Genomic DNA, 19,794 nt, shown 5'->3' on the forward strand with positions numbered 1-19,794 from the left:
ATTTGGTGGTAAAAAGATAGTCTTTCCAAGAAATGGTGGAGGAACAATTGGAAATTGCAGTGGGTTGATTAGTATCTCTCTCCCACAAAAAAATTATCTTCACTCAGAACCTCAGAATGTGATGTTATTTGGAGAAAGTTTCTTTGCAGATGTAATTAGTTAAGGATCTCAGGATGATGCCATACTGGATTTAGAATGGGCCCTAAATCCAATGACTGATGTTCTTACAAGAACAGGAGAGAACAAGAGACATAGCGAAGAAGGCCATGTGAAGATGGAGGCAGAGTTTGCAGTTATGCTATCACAAGCCAAGGATGGCCTGGAGCCACCAAAAGCTGGAAGAGGTACAGAAGGACTCTTCCCTAGAGACCTGTTGACACCTTGATTCTGGATTTCTGGCTTCTGGAAATGTGAAACAACAAATTTTATTATTTTAAGCCACCCAGATAGTGGTAATTTGTTATGACAGTCCTAGAAAACTAATACAGATGCCATATGGGGAAAAAGTGAACCTCTACTCTTACCTCACACCATACTAAAAAATTAATTGAAGATAGATCATAGACCAAAGTAAATGTTAAAACTGTAAAGCTTCTAGAAGAAAATATAGAATATCTCTATGACATTGGCAGTGGTAAAGATTTCCTGGACAGATCACAAAAAGCACTAATCATTTATAAATGGATACATTGAACTTCATCAAAATTTAAAACTTCTTCAAAAGTACCATTAAGGAAGGGAAAAGGCAAACCACTGACTGTGAGAAAATACAATGTTCACATTTGACAAAATACTACATTTGAGATATATAAGAAACTCCTAAAAATCAATAACAAAAAGACAACTCAATAAAAATAAGCAAAGGACTTGAGCACATACTTCACAAAGAAAGATTCTAAATCACCAATAGTCATATGAAATGTACTCAGCATTATTTGTCATTAGTGAAGTGTAAATTGAAACCACAATAGGAGGGTGATGTTAGGGTGAAAAGTGTATGGGAACTCTCTGTACTATCATTATAATTTTTCTAAATATAAAGTTATTTCAAAATACTTTTTTTTAGAAACCCAATGAGATACTACCACATACCACCAGATGGTTAAAATTAACAATACCAACAACACCAATATTGGCAAGGATATGAAGCAACTGGAACTCATATATTGCTGGTGGCCATGTAAAATTTTATAAACAATTTCAAAAAACATCTGAAAACTTCTTTAAAATTAAACCTATATCTACTCTGACACAGCCATTAGACTCCTAGGTATTTTACCCAGGAGAAGTGAAAACAAATGTCGACAAAATGACTTGTACATGAATGTTTATAGCAGCATTATTCAATATAGCTCCAAATCAGAAACAACTCAAATTCTATCAATAGGGGAATAGATAAAACAATTGTGATGTATTCATACAATGGTCTATTCCTCAATAGTAAGAAATCAAAAAAAACGAAATCATAAGCAATTAATACATGAAACAACATGGATAAATCTCAAAAACATTACATTAAGTAAAAGAAGCTACATACAAAAATGTGCATTCTATATGCTTCCACGCATATGACATTCAAGAACTGGCAAAACTAATCTGGGGGAATATAAAACAAAATAGTGGCTGCCAGTGGCAGTAGTGATTGACTGGAAGGGAACACAAAAGAATTTTGGGGGGTGGTAGAAATATTCTATATCTTTACTGAGGTTGTGGTTACACAGGTATATACATTTTTCATAATTCCTCAGTTTTACATTTAGTGTATCTCACTATATGTAAATCTCACTTCAATTTTAAAGAAAGAAAAAGAAAAAGTCTCAGAGAGGCTAATGGATTGCCTAAAGTTTTATTTTAAGTTTATGCAGGTGTCTTCAGACCTAGATCTCACTGTCTCAGCAAACACCTTTATAGTAGGCAACTGATACTCCAACAACAAAAATGAGCAATTCCATACCCTTAGCACTTCAAGTCCAGTCCCAGGTGTATGAGAAGCTAACCCACTGTCTTCCAGCCTCCCTTTTCCTCCCTTCAGGTGCAGGTCTCAGATGTGTCTCCAACTCTTAAAAGAATGGGAGTTCTTCATAGAATACTTCAACTTTGCTTTCCAACTTGTCCAAGCCATATCCCCCAAAGCAAGAATTATAAATGCATTTCAACCACCTCATCGGGTTTATTATGCTTTTTGGAAAAGCCAAATATGGAGCTGTCAACCTTTTGCTAGAGAAGTGAAACAGTAAGATAGGCACAAGATATTATACCCCACTGCTTATCCTGTCTTGTGGTACCATAACTAAAGGCTATTTTTCTACCTGTTTGCCTTAATGACCTAGGATTTTAGTTTCCCGATTGCTACTGTCTAAGCATACCCTGATATAGCTATAGTCCCAGAAGTTGAAGGGGTATTAAGGGACTACCGTTGCAGCCCTTCATAAATACGTCTAATCTTAGGATATGCCAGCTCAACAGAATAATTGATGGTATACCCTCAGAATGACCTAATACTTCATAAAGTACTTGCATACACATTTACCACTTTAGCTACATCCTCTCATCTTGCGAACTTGATGAAGAGATCTGCTTCTCGATAATAGTAGCTACCATTTACTGAACACTTTAATCAGGCACTGCTGTGCATTGTTATATTTTATCCCCAAAACAACCCTATTAGATAAGTATTACTATATTCATATTTATTTTTCAGATGAAGAAACTGAGATGCAGAGAAGTCACACAATTAGTAGGTGGCAGATCTGGAAATTCAACTCAGGTTTGCCTGACAACAGAGCTTTCACTCAGATACTATGCCACGCTGCTTTCTTGCTAAACATTTATCGGGCCCTGGGTTTGCTCACAAAGGGAGTTTGAGACATGAAAGCAACATCTGATATTTTATAGTAAATTCACCCCTGTATGATGGAAGGAGAAAAGAGGGTATGTGATCACACTCAGAAAATTGTTTCAAGAAGTGAAAAGGGGGAGGGATTACTAGGAGAATAAAGTTATCAAAATATTTTCCTGGATAGTCTCTGTAATCATTGCAGAGCAGGTAAGGGAAATAATAAGTCATAGCCCAGGGACCCTGCCCCTTGAGTATCCAAAAGAGAAAAGCTTCTTGGAAATTGAATTTATAGCCATTAAATGTTTTCATTGCAATGCAACGCTTTCTTATTCAAGACATTAATGGCAGTTGGAAATACCTGGGGACCTCAAGGTAAATTGTTCAGCCTTGATAGGAATCTGGCATGACTTGCAAAGTGTTACAGAAGGCAGGTCCAGAATATGAGACTTGATCTCTTCTTAGATACCACAATGGGGTGTCTCTGGGTCCAGTCCTTAAAAGCTTCTACCTCACACAGGCAGTGGAGCCATCATTTTTTCAGAATAAGAAAATAATTTCTTTCAGTTCATGCCACAAGTATGAAGAAGAGTTTTTCAAGTTTCCCTGAATAGTTTTCCATATTTCTTGCAACAATAGAAGACTATTCAAATTAACCTCATCCATTCAGGTATTTAACATCAATAATATTCACATTCAGAGATAAAAGGAGCTTTTATATCTCGAGAGCTTCTTATTAACTGTTCTTATCTGGTCAAATTTCACTAGGCAGACCACAGGAAGTTGTAGATCCTAGCGCTTCCCGGATATTGGACTTTCTCCTACATCTCTGCCTGGGAAGTGCCAGCTGAGTTATTGCTGTCGGAGAATTATGCAGTGTGTCTGGGCTTTGAGGTTATCTGATCAGCACAGGCAATGGTAAGTAAAGTTTATTTTCCCCTCGGCCAAAGAATTATAAACTCAGAGTCTCAGGCCTGGAATAACTTAAAAAGCCATTTTGTCCAACTTCTAGTCAATGCCTACATCACCTGAGCATCATATTCAGGCCTCTGTAATATTAATAGAATAGAAATAAATTTATCGAGTACTTACTGTATACCAAGGATAATGTTTTATCAACCATCTCATTTAATATCCATAACATCACTCTAGAGTAGAAATTATTTTATAAATGACAAAACTAAAACTCAGAGAAGTTAGATGGTTTGGCCAAGGTCACATGAAGTAGCAAGGGCAAGATTCAAACTCATGTCTGTCTGCAGAGTCCACACCCTTAAACACCACATTGTCCCTCATAACTCAATTATCTAGGATAACTCCAACTTCTAATACTCCATCATGATATTCCCGAAAGTTGCCTAGTAATTGTCAGAACATCCATATCAGTTTCAGATTCAGAAAATTCAGTTACCATTCCTCTATCGTCTCATTTTTCCTCTTCTCCCAACAAAAACAACTCTACTTTGATTTTTAATATTAGTCCCTTTTCATGGTGAGAAAAAAAAATTGGCTAGCAGAAAAATGAAGCTGGTCATCAAATCATGAAATTCCAAGACAAAATAAAAGCCTCTATTGAAGACAATACAGGAAATTTGGAACCAAATATAAATCTGTCAAGTGAACTCAAGATCCCCTGGTCAAAATACATCTCTCAGTTGTTCACTGGGTTCTATAATAGAGTGGCAAGACTTGTTTGTCTGACTTGTTTAAAGTTATTTGTATTCAGAGATCCTCTCCTCTTCTACCTGCTAGGTGGTGACCACTTCCAGAGCAGGGACCATGTCTTACACTTATCTCTGTTTCTTTTAAAGAATCTACATATTTATCTTTCCAACATTTATTGAGCACCCTTTTTGTCCTTGACACTGTACTAAGCACTGGATACACTTTAAAAGACATTCTCTCTCAGTCTCGTGAGGAAACCAAACTCTGAACAAACAACTGCAGTTTAATACACAGAGTGCTCTAATAGAAGTATATGCAGAGTCCTACAAGAACACAACAGGTAGCACAGAATGTACATTACAGATGCTCAAAATTCATTTGTTAAATTTAAGTTACTTAAATAGAAGAAGAGTTTAGCTCAGTAGAGAGGAACCATGAGGTGGATCAAGGCCAAAAAAAGTGTCTATAACCAATGGTTTCTCAGTGTACACTCCTCCTTGCCTCCCACTTACTTCCCCGAATTAAGCACACAGAGGCTAAGGATATTAAAATGTAAGAACAAATTCTCTGTCCTTAGTGTTTTACCACCAATATTTCACTCTGCAAATGTAATCTTAAAGGAGAGTATCCTAGTATCACATGGCCCAGAAATAAGTTATGAGTGGGTTGGAACTGATGGTAGTGGCAGAAGTGATGTAACCCAAACTTTCTTGTGTTAGTACTGGCTAAAGCTTTAGGGTTAGAGAGGGTGGGGTGAAGGATGCTTACCATGGGTGGATTAATAGTAACAAGCTAAAAGTGATATGGAGGTAAGAGCCTCTGGAAATTGGGAATAGACAGTTGTATAATGTTGGCTGGTAGAGAACAGTAAGTAATTGATGCTTCCAGAAGAGGTAAACAGTAAATAGGACTAGGTAATCTTACTGAAGTAATGAAAACCAATTACTAAACTAGATTATAGATTATTTGGGGATGGGTAGTAGGAAAAATGTTTGGGTGGCATACCAGTAGGAAAGGAACGGATCTGCTATCACCTCAGGAAGAAAGAGCTCGAAGTGTATGAGATTTTCCTATCTCCCCTTTCTTCCTCCCTCTTCCTCCCTCTGTACCCCCTCTGTGCTCACATTTCTTTCTTTCCTTGCTCTCATCTTTCTTTTTGCTCCCTAATTTCTGTCAAACAAGTATTTATTGACCCCTATTGTGGACAAAGCATTATACCAGGTAAGAAAATAAATGATACATGGTTTCTGCCCTCAGAAAGCTTACAACATAGAGAGGGAGATAAACATGTACTATATATACTCAATTAGCTACAATTTATTGAAAAGAGTGATATGTACTATAACAGAGGAAGAAAAAACTAAAAATACTGTGAGAGAACACTAGAGTAAAATATTAATTCTGAATTGTGAGAAAGGATTCTTGGAAGAGATTGATCAATAAATGTCTAGAATTTTAATGGAGAGAATAGGATGGTTAGCCATTCTGGTCAGAGCTGCGTGACCAAAGTCATAGAAAGTGGCACGTCTGGGGAATGGTGAGTATGGAAAATCTATGGAGGCCAACTAATCCTAGTTTGCCTGGATTCCCCAGGTTTGGGCACTTGAAGTCCTCCATTCCAGGAACCCTCTTAGTCCTGGGCAGAGAGTTTTGGTGTAGGACATTGAGTACATACATCATAGGGAGCAAATAAACAAAGGGAAAACCAAGGATCAGGGAACATAACTGACAGAAAGTTAGGCTGAGGACAAATAATGAAGGATAATGAAAGGTACTGAGTGTCAGACTAAGAAGTTATGACTTGATTTCATAGGCAGTGGAGAATGAAACAAGCGTTTTGGATAAGGGAGTGATATAATCAAAATATAAGATTACTCTGGCAAAAATGTCCAGGACAGATGAAAAGGATAAAAATCTATTTTGGAACCTATTGACAGAGTCCATGCAAAAGGTACAGAAAAGACTTTGACAAGGGAATCTCTATCAGGGATGGAGCAGAAAAGCCACATTAAAGAGACAGTGCAGTTTGGTGATACGTTAGTGGCTGATATGGGAAACTTAAGGAAAGAGGGATGATGACTAAGTTTCTCAACCTGCTTTATTGGGAAAATTCAGATGCCATTAGTACAAGTAGGGAAGAAACAATGACAGTTTTAAATAGGATGGTGACAAGTACATTTTAATTTTTTAAATTTTACTTTCCAATAGTCTGGGGCATCAGAAGCCAAATGGACACGTGACTCTTGGGCTAAAAACAAAGCTATCTGGCCTCTAGCTATAAGTTTTTGGAGTCATGAGTACCAAGAGTTAGATGAAGTCATAAAACTAGACATGACTATCCATGGACAGAATAAAGTTACAGAAATTAGGAAGGAATATATGGTAGTCATTAGAGTCTTTCACAAGTAATCCAGTTCTTATTTCCTTCCAGATACATGACATCATTGCCATATGATTGTTTAGCCAACTAAACATGAGTAAAAGTGACTTCCAGGCAGAAGGTTAAAGAGGCAATGCACAATTCAATATGCCTCTTTTTTCCTGCCTCAGGAATCATTCAAGCATACATAAAGAAGACTCCTCAGTAAGTCTGGGTCCCTGGGTGACTTCAATGAGCAGAGACCCACCACAGATGAAAAAGTAGCATGAGCAAGAAGTAAACTTTCATTGTTTCAAGCCACTCAAAATCTGAGGGTTGTTTGTTGTTATAGAGCAAGCTAGCTTATCTTGAATGTTACAGAAACTTTAGAAATACATACATTTAGAAGTTAGAAAGAAGAAGAAGCTAACATGGTAAAAGGATAATCAGAGAGGTGAGAGGTGAATTGAGAGAAATGGATCTTAGAAGACAAAGGAAGAAAAAATGTCAAGAGGTGGGAATGGTAAGAAGTGTTAGATGAAATTAAAGACAGAGAAAGAACACTGGATTTGGTCCTTAGTAGTCCATTGGGTCACTTTCTAGTAGGTACAGTTGTGTGATGGAAATCGAAGCTCTGAGTTGACTTACTAATCTTGTATAGCTGGAACTTCGTACCCTTTGACTAATACCTCCTCATTTCTCCTTCCCTGCCCCCATCCCTGGCAACCACCATTCTACTCTCTGCTTCAATGAGTTTGACTATTTTAGATTCCTCATATAAGCAGTATCACCTAGTATTCGTCTTCCTAGTCTGGCTTATTTCGCTTAGCATAATGCCCTCCAAGTTCATCCATGTTGTCGCAAGTGGCAGGATTTCCTTCTTTATCAAGGCTGAATAATAGTCCATCATGTGTACATATGACATTTTCTTTATCCATTTATCCACCAGTGGACATTTAGGTTCCTTTCATGTTTTGACTATTGTGAATAATGATGCAATGAAAATGGGAGTGCAGCTATCTCTTCAAGATACCGATTTAAATTCCTTTGGATATATACCCAGAACTGAGATTGCTGGATCATCATTCCTAGAGATCTACTGTACAGTATAGAACCTATAGTGTATTTTATACTTAAAACTGTACTGAGAGGGTAGAACTTGTGTTCTTATCACAAATACTAACTGATAATAATAATAATAAAGAGGGAAGGAAAAAACTCTTGGAGGTGATAGATATATTTATGGCTTAGATTGTGGTGATGGCTTCACAGGTATATACTTATTCCAAACTCATCAAGTTGTATATATTAAATATGTACAGTTTTTTGTATAGCGATTATACCTCAATAAAGTCTTTTAAAAATAAAAGCAGCATTAACAGGAAGGGTGGAAATGGAGCTAAGTAATAAAGATAACCCTAGTTAGAAGCTTGGTGAGGAGAGGAAGTTACTTAACCAGTGCCCTGCAGCCCTTTGAGGGCATGGTTCTTTCTCTCTCTTTCCATCTCTCTTTGCTTACTCTCTTCCTCCATATTCCCCTAGTTTAACTCCCTGGATCTGTCCCTCTCCTAGATCTGTCTCTTCTCTTTGCTGCCTTCTCTATGCCCTTGTTTCTTTCTTCCATTTCTTCTCTCTCATAATTATGGCATTATAGATTCTCACAGTTGTATAGACTTGGCCTAGTTCAGGCTATGGTCTAATATGGGAGATCCCCCTACTGTACTGATAACCAGGCTGAAATTGAGTGTTGCCTCAGTGAGGGAGTGAGCTCACTAATTCATGAAACTGCTTATTCCATCATACTAGATAACTCTAGTTATCTAGACCAGGGGTCCCCAACCCCCAGGCCATGGACTTGTACTGGTCTGTGGCCTGTTATAAACCGGGCTGCACAGCAGGAGGTGAGCGGTGGGTGAGCAAGCGAAGCTTCATCTGTATTTACAGCCACTCCTCATCACTCTCATTAGCACCTGAACTCCACCTCTTGTCAGATCAGCGGTGGCATTAGATTCTCATAGGAGCGCAAACCCTACTGTGAACTTCACATGCGAGGGATCTAGGTTGTGCACTCCTTATGAGAACCTAATGCCTGATGACCTGAGGTGGAGCTGAGGCAGTGATGCTAGCACTGGGGAGCAGCTGCAAATACAGATTATCATTAGCAGAGAGGTCTGACTGCACAGAGAACATAATAAATCAATTGCTTGCAGACTCATATCAAAACCCTATCAGTGAGTGGCAAGTGACAATTAAGCTGCATCTGGTGGCAGGCTTTATAGTGGCAAGTGAGTTGATGTACTTCAATTGTACAGCTGCATCTGGTGGCAGGCTTTAAGTCAGAATCTGACACTTATTTCAGTCCACGTGGTGGCCCACCCATTATTTTATTTACCACTTCCGTCCTCACCTCTTTCCCACACTGTGCACTTGTCACAGTTTTGCTAAGCCCACAAGCTAACCCTAGCCAAAATGAATAAAAAACAAACATCGCTGGAGAGCTTCTTTGAAAAGAGAATGATGAGACAATGATGAGACAGCGGAAGACTCTAAGATTGCCAACAAAAAGAAAGCTGCATTGAAAAGAAAATACCAAGAGTCCTATTTAAATTACGGGTTCATTGCAACAGGTGATTCACATTCTCCAAGCCCACCTTGTATAATATGCAGTGATCGGCTATCCAACGAAGCCATGAAACCTTCAAAACTGCTTCACCACATGGAGACCAAGCACCCTGCATTAAAAGACAAGCCTCTGGAGTTTTTCAAAAGAAAAAACATGAACACAAAGAACAGAAGAATTATTGAAGGCCACCACTTTATCAAATGTGTCTGCACTGAGAGCACCATTCTTAGTGGCTAACCGCATTGCTAAAGCTAAAAAGCCCTTTACTATTGGTGAAGAATTGATCCTGCCTGCTGCTAAGGACATTTGTCGTGAACTTTTAGGAGGGGATGCAGTTCAAAAGGTGGCATGTGTTTCTCTTTTGGCTAGCACTATAACTAGACAAATTGATGAAATAGCAGAGGATATTGAGGCACGCTTGTTAGAGAAGATTAATGAGTCACTGTGGTATGCAATCCAGGTTGACAAGTCTACTGATGTTGACAACAAGGCAACAATGCTTGTTTTTGTGTGATATATTTTTCAGGAGGATGTGCATGAGGATATGTTATGTGCACTTTTGTTGCTAACCAACACCACAGCTACAGAACTATTCAAGTCTTTGAATGATTACATATCAAGAAAACTGAATTAGTCATTTCTGTCGGTATATGCACGGACAGAATGGCTGCCATGACTGGACAGCTTTCTGGTTTCACTACTCAGGTCAAAGAGGTCGCTTCTGAATGTGGGTCTATGTACTGTGTCATCCAGAGAAAAATGCTGGCTACCTGAAAAATGTCAACTGAACTTAACAACATTTTGCAGGATGTGATTAAAATTATCAGCCACATTAAAGTACATGCCCTTAACTCACGTCTGTTTGTGCAGCTCTGTGAGGAGATGGACGCAGAGCACACATGTCATCTCTTATTCGCAGAAGTAAGATGGCTTTCTAAAGGTAGATGACTGGCCAGAGTTTTTGAGTTACAAGAGCCACTGCACAGATTTCTTTTAGAAAAACAGTCACCACTGGCAGCACATTTCAGTGACACAGAATGGGTCGCAAAACTTGCTTACTTGTGTGACATATTCAACCTGCTCAATGAACTCAATCTGTCACTTCAGGGAAGAACTACAACTGTGTTCAAGTCTGCAGATAAAGTGGCTGCATTCAAAGCCAAACTGGAATTATGGGGGCAATGAATATGAACATTGGGATTTTTGACATGTTTCAAACATTAGCAGAGATTTTGGAAGAGACTGTGCCAGGGCCTTCTTTCTCCCAGCTGGTGCACAATCACCTATCTCAGCTTTCAAGAGTTTGAGCATTACTTTACAACCACAAAAGACCCCCAAACTGGGAAGGAATGGATCCGTGACCCATTTGTGAATAAGCCAGGTGAATCGACTTTGTCCACACTAGAAGAGGATCAACTGCTTGAGATCGCAAATGACTGTGACCTTAAAAGTATGTCTGAGACAACTTCAAATCTCCGTACGTTCTGGATTAAAGTCAGGGCGGAATATCCTGAGATTGCCACGAAAGCACTGAAAAGCCTGCTTCCATTTCCAACATCCTATCTTTGTGAAGCAGGGTTTTCTGTAGTGACAGCAACCAAAACGAGATCACGGAGAAGACTGAACATAAGCAACACACTTCGGGTGTCACTGTCTCCCATCACCCCCCGATGGGACCATCTAGTTGCAGGAAAACAAGCTCAGGGCTTCCACTGATTCTGCATTATGGTGAGTTGTATAATTATTTCATTATATATTACAATATAGTAATAATAGAAATAAAGTGCACAATAAATGTAACGCACTCGAATCATCTCGAAACCATCCCCCACCCACCAGTCCGTGGAAAAATTGCCTTCCACGAAACCGGTCCCTGGTGCCAAAACGGTTGGGGATCGCTGATGTAGACAGAAAATCTGTCCTCCTACTCAGCTGAAATCTGCCTCTCTTTTAACTGTCTTCCAGTTCTAGTTCTACCCTCTTATACCACAACAAAATTATTCTCTTCTATACCTCATTCTTGATATTGATCTTCTCTCTTCTCTCTGCCTTCTTTTCTCCATTCCTTATTTTCATCTCTCACTTCCTATCTCTCATTCTTTACCCTGAACTACAAACTTAACATTAGTTTTATGTTTAATATCCTTAGTTTCATCAAGTTATTGAATAAATTGGCCTTACTTTTAATAATATACATAAATGTAAATATAGATATCAGTATTTAGGAGAGTTATAAAACCACATTTCCAGCTATGCAAACAACTTAGATTATTGTGTATTTTAAATTACGTTTTTTACTACAAACAGAACTACCATATGACCCAGCAATCCCACTACTGGACATATACCCTGAGAAAACCATAATTCAAAAAGAGTCATGTACCAAAATGTTCATTGCAGCTCTATTTACAATAGCCAGGAGATGGAAGAAACCTAAGTGTCCATCATCGGATGAATGGATAAAGAAGATGTGGCACATATATACAATGGAATATTACTCAACCATAAAAAGAAACGAAATTGAGTTATTTGTAGTGAGGTGGATGGACCTAGAGTCTGTCATACAGAGTGAAGTGAGTCAGAAAGAGAAAGACAAATACCATATGCTAACACATATATATGGAATCTAAGGGAAAAAATGTCATGAAGAACTTAGGGGTAAGATGGGAATAAAGACACAGACCTACTAGAGAATGGACTTGAGGATATGGGGAGGGGGAAGGGTAAGCTGGGACAAAATGAGAGAGTGGCATGGACATATATACACTACCAAACGTAAAATAGATAGCTAGTGGGAAGCAGCCGCATAGCACAGGGAGATCAGCTCCGTGCTTTGTGATTGCCTGGAGGGGTGGGATAGGGAGGGTGGGAGGGAGGGAGACGCAAGAGGGAAGAGATATGGGAACAACATGTATATGTATAACTGATTCACTTTGTTATAAAGCAGAAACTAACACACCATTGTAAAGCAATTATACTCCAATAAAGATGTTAAAAAATAAATTACGTTTTTTGTGCATCAAGTGTTATATAAAGGAGGATTAAGCTTCCTCTTTTAAAAAAAATAGGTGTTTTTATGAAAACACTAATCTGAGAAGATACATGCACCCCAGTGTTCATACCAGCATTATTTACAGTATCCAAGACTGTAAATAATGGAAGCAACTTAAGTGTACATCAACAGATGAATAGATAAAGACGTGGTATATACACACAATGGAATATTAATCATCCAACAAAAAGAATGAAATTCTGCAGTTTGCAACAACTTGGATGGACCTAGAGGATATTAGGCTTAGTGAAATAAGTCAGACAGAGAAAGACAAATACTCTATGTTATCACTGATATGTGGAATCTAAAAAATAAAATGAATGTATATAACAAAAGAGAAGCAGACTCACAGATATAGAGAACAAACTGGTGGTTACCAGTGGAGAGAGGGAAGGAGAGAGGAGCAAGATAATGGTACGGGATTAAGAGATACAAACTACTGTGTATAAAATAGATAAGCAAGAAGGATATGTTGTACAGCACAGGGAAATATAACCATTGTTTTCTAGTAACTTTAAATGGAGTATAAGCTATAAAAATATTGAATCACTATGTGTACACCTGCAACTAATATAATATTGTAAATCAACTATATTTCAATAAATAAATAAATTTTAAAATAAGTGTATTTAAGTTCACAAAGAAAAAGTTAGATTGAATATTTTAAAATCATCTTCTTTTCTTCACAAACAAAACCATTAAAATTTTTGAAGTTACTTTTTACTTATGTATGGCCCCTGACTGATATGTGGGAGTTGAGTCAGTTATCCTCAGTAGGAAAAAACTTCCTATACCTAAGGTGTTTATAAATGCAACTACTGAATTCCTAGGCTCCCTTACACCTTGAAAAGAGACAAGAAGGTTGGATAAGGGGATATCTTGGTTGTATTCCTTCTTCCAGAAACAATAATCACTTATGTTTTCATACATTTATAATTTTCACAGCATTCCCCAATCCATTATGTAGTTGGGACTTAATATTTCTGTGACATAGGAAAGGCATATATTTTTCCTCATTCTATAGGTAATGAAACTGCAGCTCAGTTGGGTCACACAGCAAGTAAATAGTCAAATCAAAACTAAAATGCCCTTACTTCAGTATTCTTTCCTATAATTTACTCTGGTTCTTTCAGTTATAACTCAGCTACAGGAGAATACAATTATCCTGGGTAAGAGTTGCATGCAATTTCGCAAAAAGCAAAACCCAAAATTGGCACAGAGCTGCCCTTGGCACATTCTCGACTTCTCTTCATGATCAAGTCCTAGATCTTTAATTTCTACTGTATCTTTTTTACCTTCTTGTACCTAAGAAATTTTTCTCTAAAGACAAGAGATGCAGCCATAAAAAGAAACGAAATTGAGTTATTTGTAGTGAGGTGGATGGACCTAGAGTCTGTCATACAGAGTGAAGTAAGTCAGAAAGAAAAAGACAAACACCATATGCTAACACATATATATGGAATCTAAAAATTAAAAAATGGTTCTGATGAACCTAGGGGAAGGACAGGAATAAAGACGCAGATGTAGAGAATGGACTTGAGGACTTGGGGAGGGGGAAGGGTGAGATGGGACGAAGTGAGAGAGTGGCATGGACATATATACACTACCAAATGTAAAATAGATAGCTAGTGGGAAGCAGCTGCATAGCACAGGGAGATCAGCTCAGTACTTTGTGACCACCTAGAGGGATGGGATAGGGAGGGTGGGAGGGAGGGAGACGCAAGATAGAGGAGATATAGCGATATAGGTATACGTATACCTGATTCACTTTGTTATACAGCAGAAGCCAACACACCATTGTAAAGCAATTATACTCCAATAAAAATGTTTAAAAAAAAAGACAAGAGATGTTCAAGACCTGAAATCTGACTGTAAGCAAAATAATTTTGATTTTGTTACCTAGGCAAAGACAAGGGAAATGTTCTGTTTAGGGTTTGAGATGCCTGCCCTTGTGTCTGATGGCTTCTATCATCATTCTGGGCCAAGTAAACGCCTTAGTAAGTATAGAAGTTCCTTTGAAGAGCTGCACTTCACCATGAAAACACTCATTACAGAAATGAAATCAAGGATAGCCACCCCAAACAAATCTCTATACAAAATACCCCCTTGTAATACAAATTATAAGGAGGGTGTGGTTCTGCGTCTTCAGGTTTGAATGCTGAGTGAGAGGATGAGGAGCTAAAAACAAGGCCTCACTGACCTAACCACAGCTATGAGAAGATCCAAAGGATTATAGAGTGGCATAAACTGTATTTTTTTTCTCCCTCTGGTGAAGTGAAGTTCTTCCTCATCATTCAGCCTTGCCCTTTTTCCAGTGCCTTCTTAGGATTACATCATGTTTGTCATACTTTCCTCCTTTTTCTCTTCATAGAAAGGATGATGATTTACCCAACTGAAGAAAATAATCCAAATGTGATGGAATTCATTCTGATGGGGCTCTCCAGACAGCCTGCATCTCAGCTCCTTCTTCTGGGCGATGTTGTTCATCTAATCTGTCACCTTGGTGGGTATATTCTCATCATTGTCATTATCCGGATTGATTCCCATCTTCACACCCCCCATGTACTTCTCTCTCAGCCAATTATCCTTCTTAGATATCTGCTAGTCTACAAGCTCCACACCCATGGTTTTGGTGAACTGCTGGAAGGACTTTCCCACTATATCCTATAGTGACTTTTTCCAAATGACGATCTCTCTTTACTTGGGAGTGATGGAGTGTTTCCTTCTTACTGTTATGGCCATGACAGGTTTATTGCCATCTCAGAATGCCTGCACAACAATGTTTGTATCTGGATGGTGGCAGGAGATTGGGCCAGTGCTTTCTTAATGGCTGTGATTCCTGTCCTAGTCACACCAATCCAATTTCGTGGCCACAATGTAGTTAACCATTTTACATGTGAGCTCCAAGTAATCTTCAAACCCACTTGCTCTCATATACTAGTAAAGGAGATCCTAATGTTTGCTAGTGGTGTAGTAGTACTGTTCCTGCCTTTTGGGCTCATTGTGCTCTCTTATTTCCGTATTGCTGTGGCTGTCCTGAAGATCCACTCTGTAGAGGCCAGACACAAGGCCTTTTCTACCTGTGGCTCCCACTTGACTGTGGTCATAATTTACTATGGGAGAGCAATCAGTGTATATGTGCCCACACTCTCAATCTTCCCAGGATGAGGATAATATTGTTACATTGTTGTACGGGGCAGTAAAACCCATGCAGAACCCACTCATTTACATTCTGAGGAATAAGGATGTGAAAGATGCCCTAATGAAGGTGGTCAAAGGAAGGATAATGGTCTGATGGCCTTAGATATCTTGTCCTGCATCTCTGTCAATGAGTCACCAGTCTTTTGCTCTTTCACAATTGTCCACAAAGAAGAATTGAATAAAAGATGAACCTATCTCAGACCCAATCAAATGGGAGTCAGTTGTTTTTAAAGGACTCTTTTCCATGACAGTTTCATCTTTAAGAAAATAGATCTTGATAGTTCTCCAGTTTATGAATTTATTTCTCACTGATTATAATCGTTAGAAAAAGCAGGTGCTAGATCTTGGGGTAGAGTGGACAGTCCAGTCTCTGTGGTACCACATATGGAAGAGAACTGGTCTCTTATATACAAACTACACAGTATACTCTTGCTTATAAACTGTCCCTTCCCAAAGAAGAGATTGCCACAAACAATTGTGTTGCTAACTCACTAATAGCAACAAATTTCACACACTAGCTCTGAAGCAGCTAGGTAGCCATGGTGTTCACCTGATGGAATAAAAAGATGTGGCAGGAAGGCAGGCTCTCCACATTCTCCCTGGTATGCCATTTATCTTGGTATGTTTGCTACAACAAGTTTGTAATTTCCAGAGCCAGATCAGAATAACTTTTGGATCAGCCATTGCTTTGTTTTGCCTACCCTAGTACGTCCCTGCCTACATACAGAAATGAGAGTCCAGGAAGTAAAGGCAGAAATCTGTTTATCTTCCAGAAGCTTATACCACGAAAAGGACCAGATGACTACTGAAAAACTAAGACTAGAGGAATAAGAACTTTTAACGAGACTCAGATGTGCATACACTATCTAATCTAGGCAACTTCTATGGTACTGCTAAACTAACTTTCTCCAACTCCCTTCCTTCCTAAGGAGTTGGCCTGGCCTATTCAGTACTGGCTGAGTTGAATGGGTAAGGGTGTGGAATTAGGTTGTAAGGAAGTAGAGCTTCAATATATGAAGTATATATTTATATACTAAAAGCAACTGGGACAAGTTGGTGAGTCAAACCAATGTGCATAAGAAAAAGTGGAATTTCAGACACTTGAGAGAACACATATACTATAAAGAAAGGCAAGTCCATAGGGCTAGAGTCAGGGATTGATGTAAGGATCCCAAAGCAAAGCAGAGTGGGGCACAGGAACAGAGCGTAAAAAGTTAAGAAGATTGAAGTGAGTTGACTCAAAAGAACAGGTTAGTGTAGACCCCTGGTTTTCAAGCTTTATGAATCACCTGGGGAATTTTGATGAAATGCAGATTCTGATTCAACAGGTCAGGGTTAGAATCTGAAATTCTGGATTTTTAGCAAGCTCCCAGGTGATTCTAACACTGCTAGTGTATAGACCACACATTTGAGTATCAAGACTGCAGATAATTCCATCTAGAAAACATTGATATGGTAATGTGGATATCAAGTAACACCTGAATGGGGACAGTGGAGAGAAAATTTACATGCATAACGTCACACAGAAATCGTTAAACATTTAGACATTTTGTTTTATAATTCTTATGGTTTCCTATAACACTGAGAATAAAGAAAAAGTTTTTCACAGAGAACACATTTCTGCCTTAGATATCATTCAGAACTCTATAGCTTACATGACAATGACTCAGTGATGCTTTTCTTAATCTTTAATGATGTTGTTTACAAAATGACATCTAAACTGAGACTTCCGCAGAGGATAATGAGACATTTGCTGCATAGACAGGGGCTTGTAAGCTATATTTTTGGCATTAGACTGGAAAGGACAGAGCAGTGGCCCAGGAACTTAACATCATAAATAAAAAATTCAACCACCCTGAAGCCAACGTTACTGCATTTGTATCATATGCAAAATTTAAGGCAAATCATATAAAGAGCTTTATTCTCCTAAGCACTAAAGATAATTTCTTATAATAATAACTAGCATTTGCATAACATTTACACATTGTTTTCACATATATTATCATATTTCATACTCATAGCAAATCTATGAGGTAGATAAGGCAAAAATAGTAGGCTTTTTTTCAGAATAGAAAAGAGAATCAGAGAAGTCAGATGACTCACTAAGGGCACAATTTACAGTCAGGTATCCTGACTAATAATCCAGTGTAGTTTCTATTGTACATTTAACAGTGCGTCTTAAAGTAAATTGTTGAAGGTGAACTCCTGATCGTCACTCATTTTGGTGGCACGTTCAAGCTTTCTCATCAAATAGGTGAAGAAATTAATGTGTCATAGAGTGAAATGCTAAACCAAGAAGCATGGGGTCTGTATTAGGAGTATATTACTTGTTTCACTCCACCTACCAGGGTCATCAAGTGTAGAAATGTTGACTTTCCTGTCAATTTCTATGTCATTCCCAGTCTTTGGTCTTTGAAACACTTCTTTCCACATAGCGAGTTTTACTTTGCCCTCCTGCCTACATACAAAGCCCCACTCCAATTTCAAGCTTGAACTTAGGCAAGGGTTATGCAGGAAACTCTAAATACTTTTGTGATTTAATATCAGGACATACAGCTTCTATTCCATACTTGACCCAGTGCACCAGTTGACCTCCATTACCTTTTTTCCAATTAAATCTTTGGGTCATGGTCAAATGCCTAGCACTCTCGGTCCTCTAGAACTCATGAGTAGTCTTACTCTTGCAAGTAGTGTTCCCTCCATCCTTCCAGAAACTAGAATCCTACCTGACCTGGAGTATAACTTTATGATATCAAAATTCCTGAGTGATGATTACATGCATAGTCTACTGAATACAGTACCCAGTACCCATACACAATGAATTTCTGATCATCAGGTCCCATATACATGTCTGGATAAGATTTCATTACCACTAAATCCCTGATTCTGACTGCTGATCTGTATCCTCTATTGTTTGTTTTGGCCATGCTTGCCTAAATCATATCTTATATACAAGGTCTTATCTCATACCACTACCCTGACTTGAGGCACAGTATTTATGTGCAGTTGTTGTATTGGGAGTACAATTCCAGAGAATAAGAATGAGGGACATGGATAATGAATCAAAGAAACAGGGAAAGCCAATTCAAGGATGTGTTACTGAGCTGACCTCAGCTAAGTGAGACTGTTTGCTTAATCTCATTGGATTTTTCAAGAAGTTGTATAAACTCAATCCTATTCATGGGTGAAAACAAGATGGATGAATTTAGCCACCATCTCCTATCTCCCAATGGATAAAAGGTTCATTCATCAGTCATTCATGCTTTCAGATTGTAGATATATAGGCATCAGTGACGGTCTTATAGTAGTGTTCACTGGTAAATCCCAGCCCAGGAGTTGAGAGGCGTACAAAGAGGGCATGAGGTATTGTCAGGTTGCACCTGCATGAAGTATGTTGGAATCCACACAGCTGATTGTCATAATGACAGGTAAAATAATATACAGGTGAAGCCAAGATGTACAAAAGAGATGCTAATATATCCCAACACCTGAGGATGTTCTTGTCTCCCTGTGCCAGATCCACCCAAATGCCTGAGTAGTATTCAAATTCTTGTCCTTTTGTTGATACATCTAGCATCCTTAATTAGCCCATGTCTAGCCATATCAAATTTCTATGTTTGGTTACAAATAACAATAGGCAAAACCAAATGGGAAGAACATTTCACCATGGGGAAAACAGTATGAAAAAAATCAGCTGGAAACATAAACTCAGTACCCGCTTAGTGAGATAGACCAAGTTTTTGGATGGATTCTACTTTATAAAGGAGGTACCTGACAGCCAAAAGCAAACGGCCCATTTCACAAGCCTGAATGACTTCAAGGATGTAGTGGAAAAGTGTTTGTCAAAGACCAGTACATAAAATGGTGCTGGTAGTGGTAAAATTTTTACCAGTGTATGTTGAAATGAAAAGAAATGAAAGCAAAGTAATGAGCTGTTCATAACTAGATTCATTTCAAAGAGTGTTCTAAGCCAGTTTACTGAAGCACTGCTCATAATAGCAAAAGGTTAAAAATAATCAAATGTCCATTAATAAATGGCTATTAAGCAAATTTGGTAA

At 38.4% G+C, this 19,794-nt stretch overlaps 1 pseudogene; it reads left to right on the top strand.

Annotated features, from left to right (window-relative positions):
• The first annotated feature begins 211 nt into the window (after positions 1-211).
• LOC114905890 overlaps positions 212-19,794 on the top strand; it is a 36,098-nt pseudogene continuing 16,515 nt past the window's right edge.

This window comes from Monodon monoceros, unplaced genomic scaffold, assembly GCF_005190385.1.
Source record: "Monodon monoceros isolate NGI ecotype Baffin Bay Population unplaced genomic scaffold, NGI_Narwhal_1 Super_Scaffold_22, whole genome shotgun sequence".
In the NCBI taxonomy this organism is placed as follows: Eukaryota; Metazoa; Chordata; class Mammalia; order Artiodactyla; family Monodontidae; genus Monodon; species Monodon monoceros.